We start from the raw sequence: 8,927 nt of genomic DNA, 5'->3' as shown, positions 1-8,927 counted from the left end.
ATACTCTTACGAAACTGCAGGTTGTTACAGTAATCCTGCCAATGTTCTTATCTGTTTACAATTGGTTTGTAAGCATTCAATAAACCATTTCCATTCTTTTGTAAAAAGTTTGTTGCCTTTCTTATTTTTCCATTAAGTTTTGCCATTCCTGCATATTCCACAGGTTTTTGTATCCATTCTTCTTTTGCTGGTCCTTCTTCTTTCCATTTTTTGGCAAGTAACATTCTTGCCGCTGTAGTAGCATACATGAATAAGTTTCTGTACAGTTTGGGTAGTTCTGTCCGTCTAATTCCCAAAAGGGGGGGGATTTGAACCCTGGTCTCCCAGGTCCTAGACCTCATTTAATCCTCACAACAATCCTGTGATGTAGGTTAGGCTAAGAGTGAGCAACTGGCCTAAGATCACCCAATGAGATTCATGGCTAAGTGGAGGGGACCTGAACCCTGGCCTCCCATGTCCTAGTCTGACACTCTAACCACTACACCACAGATCAAGGACACATCCCAGCCAGGTGAAAACAGAAGGAATGCAAATCAGGGATGGTGAAGGGTGCAGTTCTTTGGGGGGGGGGTGATTGGCCTTGGGGACATCTGGAGGGTCAGCTAGAGGACCCCCAGACCTTAGGTTCTTCATCCCTGCACCACCACCAAAAGAAATAATATTGTGGGGTAGGGGACAGGACTGTGCCATAACTAATAATATCCAGACAGCAAATGCAATCCCTGCTTTGCTTCCAGAAGATCTAACAAGAAAACTGTGACCCTCTGGAAATCAGCACAATTCAGAGCTGGGCACGTTAAGCCACACATACATACACGAAACATAGACTCCAAATGATTTTAAAAGATAAGGTGTGTTTCTCAGAAGCCGACATTTCCACATAAATCTACTGGGACCCACCAATTCCGCTGACCTCAGAAAAGTGGCCAGTTAATCCCATTTGCTCATTCCACACTCTGCAACAGAAAGATGTTTTCCAAGCATGTAAGCCAAGCGGAAGGCTAACACCAGAGGGTAATGTTTATCGAGTCTCAAGGACAAATGTGGCCTGTGTTACAAGACTGCAGGGGGCAGCAGGCGGAGTTTCCATGAGAAGGGCACTGGCGGGGGTAAGGGAGAAAGTCTATTACAGAGCTCCGGCGAGAAGCTATGGAAAGCTACAGAAGGGCTTTATTATGCCTTCTTTATAGCCTATTATTTGATTCCCATCATGCAGAGGGCCAATAAAAGTGCCTAAGTAGCTGTGTTGATCTCAGTCTTGTTTCTGTTATACTGGCACCAGCTGGAAAGAGAAATCTAGCCAGCAAAATACACACAAACACATACACATTATTTTATTTTATTGCTGTTCACAGGAAAGAACAACAGGGAGGGTCCAGCATGGGCTATAAGCTTGTTGCTCACATCCTCTAGAAAGCTGCTGCAAAGTGGCACGTCGCATCCAAATCAAGTCCAAATCAAATCTTTATTTTATTTTATCTTACCGTAATCTTTATTAAATTGTTTCAACATATAACAATATCATGCAGATATATAATGAAATAATGCCCCCTAAGCCAGAAGCTGGTGTTGTTGTTGTTTTGAAAAACAACAGCAAAAACCAAATAACATAAGAACGTAATTTTTTTTTATCCCAGACCATTATTATTACATGCTCAACGACTGGCATGAAAGAAACAAAATAAGTAGCACATGGAACACAAGCATCCAGATGTGTATATGGTTGGATAAAACAGAATTAAGAGATTTTAAAAAATAAGGTAGCATATAGTGTTTCGGGGCTCAACATTTCAAGAACATAAGAGCCTGCTGGATCAGGCCAATGGCCCACCTAGTCCAGCATCCTGTTTTCGCAGCAGCTGAACAGCAGTCCCAATGGAAAGCCCAACAGCAGGATTTGAGCCCAAGATCCCTGTTCCCTCCTGTGGCTTCCAGCAACTGGTATTGAGAAGGGTATTCACTGCCCCTGACTGTGGAAGCAGAGCACAGCCATCGTGGTGAGCAGTCATTGGCAGGCCTCTCCTTCAGAAATTTGTCTTCTTAATTTCACATACACGCACCATTGTAAAACTGTACAGAAAACTGACAGGTCCCGATCTCTGCATTCAAATGAGTTCATAAAACCTGGAGCAAAACCAGTCTCTTGGAAAGCCTAGCTGGGTTGGAGAGAGGGAAAGTCTGCCTTTCATTTGCCCAAAGTTATCTCTGGCTGTGGCATTTTATGAAGTGTCCTGGCACACTTCAGAGCTTTACATCAAAGCCATCAAAGGTCTGCTATGCCACCCCATGCCAAGAATCTTGCATTTGGAGAGAATGTCCATCTGGTGGTGAGCATTAAAGAGCCCGCTTGTCTTCCTGTTGGGAGAGAAAAGGGAAACAAGGGGACTTGGTTGCCAAGTGGATAGCATATGAAAAGGAGAACAGAACAGGTGATGGGATTCATTTGATCGCTCCTGGCTAGGTTTCCAGAGGCAGCATAGTTCTGCATGCCAGTTTGCTGGAAGCTACAGCAAGGGAGAGTTGCTGTTGTGTTTGGTTTCTGCTTGTGGACGTCCCATGAGGGCATCTGGTTAACCATTGGGAGAACAAGGGGGATTCCCCCCCCCCATTTAGAAAACTGGAACTCATAGACATCCAGTGAAGGTGAATGTTGGATTGATTCAGGGCAGAGTCATACAGCACACAAACTATGAAACTCCCATGGGAGGTGGTGATGGCCACTAACTCTCAGGCCAGTGGCCCGATTTAGTCCCGCTTCCTCTTCTTACAATGTGAAGCCCTCAAGCATGATCTGAGCACAAGAGCCCTCTCCCTTTCTGTAGTTTCCAGACACTGGTATTCAGAAGCATTGCTGCATCCAACTGTGGAAGCAGAGGCAGAGCCATTGTGGCTAGTAGCCATCAATAGCTTTCTCCTCCTCCATAAATTAGTCCAGGCCTCTTTCAAAGCAAACTAAGGCAGGTAAGTGAACTGGTTGCAGCTTCAAAAAAAGGAGAAGCGGGAGAAAGGCCACCCAGCTAATTACAGCCCAGAATTTGTCTTTCCTCATTTAGGTATTTTAATTATATCCTCTTTCTCTTTCCAGTAACTGATGCTAGAAGCTCACAATTCCCTTGGAGTGGCAATGGGAGAGATTAACATATTACTTCTGCTAATGTGCTGGCAGTGGCCTCATAAGTCCTGCAGGAGAGGAGAGCTTGTCTTCCAAGGCTTTGTTTATGGCTAGCCCCTACAGATGCCCCCTATGAGCCAAGCAGCATCCCCAAAATAAAGCCATTAAGTTATTGTCATTGCCAGAGTCCCTTTTGGCCTGCTGTGTGTGTGGAAACTGCCAGAAGTCCTTCAGCAGCGTGTTTAACAGAAGCCAGAGCCTTATGCACACATTTCCAAGCCATTCTTCCACATATGACTTTTTTAACAGTGGATTAGACAAATTCTGAGGAAGGAGGCTTGCAGCCCATGAAAGCCAATGCCACAGGCTGGCCCAAAACATTTTGCCACCTAGCGCAAAAGCAGAGATAGCTCCCCGCCCCCACTTTTCACATACAGAAACTGACTGGACATTTTCCTTTCTGGGGCAAAGGACAAGATGACACCCCACCTTTCCATGCCCAGAATCTCTAGCACAGGGATAGGCAACCTAAGGCCCGTGGGCCAGATGCGGCCCAATCGCCTTCTCAATCCGGCCCATGGACGGTCCGGAAAGTAGCGTGTTTTTACACAAGTAGAATGTGTCCTTTTATTTAAAATGCATCTCTGGGTTATTTGTGGGGCCTGCCTGGTGTTTTTGCATGAGTAGAATGTGTCCTTTTATTTAAAATGCATCTCTGGGTTATTTGTGGGGCCTGCCTGGTGTTTTTGCATGAGTAGAATGTGTGCTTTTATTTAAAATGCATCTCTGGGTTATTTGTGGGGCATAGGAATTCATTCATTTTCCCCCTCCAAAATATAGTCTGGCCCACCACATGGTCTGAGGGATGGTGAACCAGCCCCCTGCTGAAAAAGGTTGCTGACCCCTGCTCCAGCATGAGCATATGGCTTTCCTCACTACTGCAGACAGCTGATCTCTCATTCATTTATGAATCATTCAAGAATAGTGGCAATACCGTATTTATTCAAAGCTCTACTCTGAATCATTACCAGCCAGGATTGCAGGAGGGTTATCCATCATAGTCAGTTCTTATAATGTGACTTATAGGGAGGTTTTTTTATAGCAGAGCTGGAGAACTACTGATCACATACCGGTACATCCTAAACCGTTGGTGGTGGTGGTGTTGTAAATGGTTCCCTTTCTCCCTTCCAGTTCCTCCAGTAACATTTGGAAATTAACAATATTAATCCATCCATCTCCTCTCTCTCTCTCTCTCTCTCCAGATTTCATTTGTTAATTTCACCCTCACCACCAGCCTTTCCAAGGGCATAATCCCCAAACCGCTGCCATCAGAGGGATGAAATTTCAAAGCACCCAGCAAGCATAGATGGCTTTTCTCATAATCATGTAAAATAGTAATTAACATGAAATGATTAAACAATGGTGATGGATGTCACCCTCTAGCAAATTTGCAAAGGCAGAGTGGGAAATTAAGAGATAGTCAGCTCACTCCCGTGATGACTTTCAGTGCTGATTTTAATCATTTTAAGTTGTTCTAAAAGGAGAGCAAGAAGGCATCAGTGAGATTCATTTTGTTTATTTATGGAAGAATTTATAGATCACGCTTTCTTAAAAAGCATATCAAGGCAGCACACAAAATCAGCCAAGCATCAATAAAGACAAAGCATCAAATTAAAGCATCATTAAAAACATCAGTAATAAATCAGTAAATATTGGTGGGTTAAAAATAAGGGGGGAAGTCATGTTCTAAAGGACTATCTGAGCAATATGGCTTTCAGAAATTGTCTTTTAAAAAAGCAGGGTGCGCCTGGTCTACACCCATCAGAGGCCGTCTAGCTCTGAATGCCAGTTGCTGGGAATTGCTTGGGAGCGTGATGCTGCTGCTGCGCTCAGCTCCTGCTCATGAGCTTCCCCTCTTTGGGGCATCTGATGAACCACTGTGATGACAAGATGCTGTACTAGGTAGGGCAATGGCCTGATCCAGCAGGCTCTTCTCATGTTTTTATTGCCCTTGAATGCCAGGATGCCGATTAGTTACTATAGCTAATGAGGCACTGACCACTGTGGGGTGGGGGGGTGGATTTTGGCATTGCACAGGGTGCCACTGAAACTTGAGATGCCAAAGTCCCCCAGTGCTGCTAGACTAGATGGGCCACTGGCCTGGCCCAGCAGCGGGACTCCTTTGATACTCTTACCTTTAATTCTGCCCCATGTCCTACTTTCTGCACTCCTATCCAGCCGCAGCCTGCACGGAGCCCTAGCAATTTCCCCAGACAGGCTTTGATTGTTCTGTCTCTTTATCATACCAAAACCAAGCATTATCACCCTGCTAGAGCTTCCTGCTTCATAACAGATCAGCTTTTAAATTAGGCATGTAGCCAAGGTGTGTTTTTTTTTAAAGAAACACAAACAAAAAACCTGACTTCAACTTTCTCTGGGGATCCATTCCTGCCTTTAGCATATGCATGGATGGATACATGCATTAAAATATATTTCCTTCCATTTTTTGTAGCTTTAGTGCTTCTGGGCACGGATGTGCAAGACTTAAAAGGGAAGTTTTAAAACTCATTGTGATGAAATCAGGTTGAGATAAAATCCTGTTTGGGGCTTGAGGTTCCTGGTGGCAGAGAGTGAGCCCCCCCCAAAAAAAAAACCAGTAGAGCCCATGAGCTGGAATGGCTAGACTGTTGGATTAGGACATGGGAGACCAGGCTTCAAATCCCCACCTGGTCCTGAAGCTCACCATGGGGGCCAGTTGCTGCCTCTTAGCCTAACCTACCTCACAGGGTGGTTGTGGGCTTAAACAAGGAGGGAGAACCACGAACACAACCCTGAGCTCCATGGAGAAATGAATGAATGAATGAATGGATGTGTATATTTCCAATAGCATTTCAGTGCTACAGCTCTATATAGAGCTTGCCTCAATGAATTATAACCATTTTTATTAACCTCCCTCCCAACAATGCCCACCACACCAAAGGTCGTAAAGGTTCAGTTGCTTTGGGGATCTGAGGGACTCGGAATTAAAATGCTGCTTACATATTGGGATGGCAAGCTCTCTTGCAACGTCCTTTTCTTGGTAGGTCAGAAGAGTTGTAAACCATGCTCTGTTTTAAATATTCACCTAGGGAAACAGAAGCTCAGTGAGAGTTTGTAATGAGCAGTTTGTTATGATTTGTATTATTTTCTGGGCTTCCAGCTTGGGAGCATTATTCTGCACCAGCTGCAGTTTCTGAATATCCATGTACCACAAGCTTCAGTATATGACCAAGGCACCCACAATGGCTGCCTGATCCATTTTCTCCAGGAATTGCACAGTGAGAATATTAGCCAAAGCTGAGTTCTCCTAGCCACATTTGCCACTGAAGTGTTGAGGAGCATACAATAAGATTATCAGTAAGAAAGATTAACAACAATAATTTAAAACTTTCAAAAAGTTAAAGTAACAATAGACACACACAAAAAGATTATAATTTGCATCAACTTTCCAAACATATGGGTAGGCTTGTCTAAACAAGAATGTTTTTAGCAGGTACTGAAACGAAGATAGGGAAGCTGCCTGTCTGATATCAACAGGCAGGGATGCCAGCAACAACAAACTTGACTCAGGAGCAGATTGGTAACCAATGCAGGTGTCTGGGCACAGATGCTATATGGTGACAAGGCCTCACTAGTGTCAGCAATCATGCTGCAGCACTCTGCACTAATGGAGTGTTCCAGAGTGCATATTGCAGTAATCCAGTCTTGAAGCAACCACTGCATGAGGTTTAGAAGCTTGGCATCCATCGGTCTTCAGAGATAATGGAGTGCACCTCCAGGGGTGAAGACAAACCGCTGTGTTAACAGCACCCAAGTCACCTTCCTGGGCCACAAGCCTGGTCAGTGTGTATGGAGGCCCTGTCAGTCTTGTGGTTCAAAGCAAAGCAATACATTTGGCTGCAGGAGTTACCAAAAGGAGGCGAACAAGGGGCACTTCAACTGTTTTAGCGACTCCAGATTTGTGTAGGATTAGCCTTTTCTTCTCCCAAAGATAGCTCACAAGGCACTGGAGGTTTAGGATCAGAGTTTTCCTTCTCCTAGATGGGCTCCCTTCCCAGGTAGATGAGCCCCATCTGCCCCTCTCCAGCACATGCAGAAATGCCTTACTGACCACTGGACACACTACTGGTCTCGTCCACTCCAGCCGCATGCCTGTCTTCACATGCAGGGGAAGTCCCTAACTCATTGAAGTTTGAGATGTATCAGCTATCCTCATCTGGTTTAGCCAGCTAGTCAAAGCCGTTTCCCACGGTATGGCCACTGTCGCATGCTGTCAGCTTCTAGGAGCCACAGGTGAGAGCTGAGTGCAGGATGGGGGCCAAAGGTGGACAAACTACAGTGGTACCTCGGGTTAAGTACTTAATTCGTTCTGGAGGTCCGTACTTAATCTGAAACTGTTCTTAACCTGAAGCACCACTTTAGCTAATGGGGTCTCCTGCTGCCGCCGTGCCGCCGGAGCACAATTTCTGTTCTCATCCTGAAGCAAAGTTCTTAACCTGAGGTAATATTTCTGGGTTAGTGGAGTCTGTAACCTGAAGCGTATATAACCTGAAGCGTATGTAACCAGAGGTAACCACTGTACCCCTGAAGGAGCACTATGAGTTCCTCATGAGAGGTTCAACCCAACCTCTAACATCCCATGCACCCCAATATACCACACAAAAGAGATGACTGCTGATCTTTTCATCAAACCTCTGCCAAGAGACAGTTTCCAGAACCTTCAAATCAAGCTGGGAGGTACTAGCCCTCTCCTAACACTTCAAACACTTCCGTATTGTCTGGATAAAAACTGGGTTTCTTCAGCTCACTTCCTGCTTAGCACTGACCCCCAAACCTACGGTGACCTCCCTGCAATCAGATGGGAAAGAGAGATGGAGCTGGGAATCTTACATTTAAAAAGGATGGTGAATTCACTACACTTGGCAGAAAGAAACTCATGACTTATTCATTGCAATTGTCATGCTAGGATACCTCAGTGTGGATGGTGCTTTGCAGCTGCTTCCGAGACTTTGTGGCTCGTGGTCCTTCCACCGAAGGAAATAAATATGATGGGGAACACATGTGAAAAAGATATAGGGGTCTTAGTAGACCACAAGCTTAGCAGACCACAAACATAACATTTCCTCACAAATGAAATATATTATGGTTACAAATCTATATTATACTTTACCTCGGTATCAAAAATCCAAGAGGCTGAATTAGATTCTGGATACAGGGGTTGGAAGCGCAGCTTAGAATAGACTCAAAATACATCTTGCATTCCAGGGGGCTGGAAACTTGGGGTCCCTTCCAACTCTACAATTTTATGGTTTTTTGATTCTACTCTATATGACACATTGAAAACTGAAGGGAATAAATCATGTTAAATAATAAAACAGCAGCCTAATCTGCATTATTTTATTCCTGCCAAAGAATTATTATTTTTCTTTGCAGAGAGTGGGGGGAGAACTCTGACAATATTATTGTAGAGAGAACCCTGGGATTGAGCAACATTCCTGTGGAATGAGGAAAAGAACAAGCTATTCTTCTAAATTTGCACTTCTCCAACCCCCCAAAAGTGTTTTTTAAAAGGGAAAGGGTGCATTTAAAAAGAAAATGCATATACTGTATTAATCACAAGAGCCGGATCTGATGTTGGGAATATCATAGAATTGTAGAGTTGGAAGGGACCCCCGAGGATAATTCAGCCCAAACCCCTACAATGCAGAAATCTCCACTAAAGCATCCATGGCAGAGGCCACCCAACTTCTGCTTAGAAACCTCCAATGAAGGAGAG

The 8,927-nt window shown here is 44.5% G+C and overlaps 1 long non-coding RNA gene across 1 annotated transcript; it reads right to left on the bottom strand.

The window, feature by feature from the left end:
- Positions 1-1,489: 1,489 nt before the first annotated feature.
- LOC310754588 lies at positions 1,490-7,778 on the bottom strand. Its single transcript, XR_014543897.1, has 3 exons — positions 7,729-7,778; positions 6,152-7,484; positions 1,490-2,355 (listed from the first exon to the last, which is right to left on the bottom strand). It is a non-coding gene; the product is annotated as an uncharacterized lncRNA (long non-coding RNA).
- Between the last annotated feature and the right edge of the window lie 1,149 nt (positions 7,779-8,927).

Source organism: Podarcis filfolensis (assembly GCF_964270895.1).
Source record: "Podarcis filfolensis genome assembly, chromosome: Z".
Taxonomy (NCBI): Eukaryota; Metazoa; Chordata; class Lepidosauria; order Squamata; family Lacertidae; genus Podarcis; species Podarcis filfolensis.
This window is presented reverse-complemented; position numbering and strand designations above follow the sequence as displayed.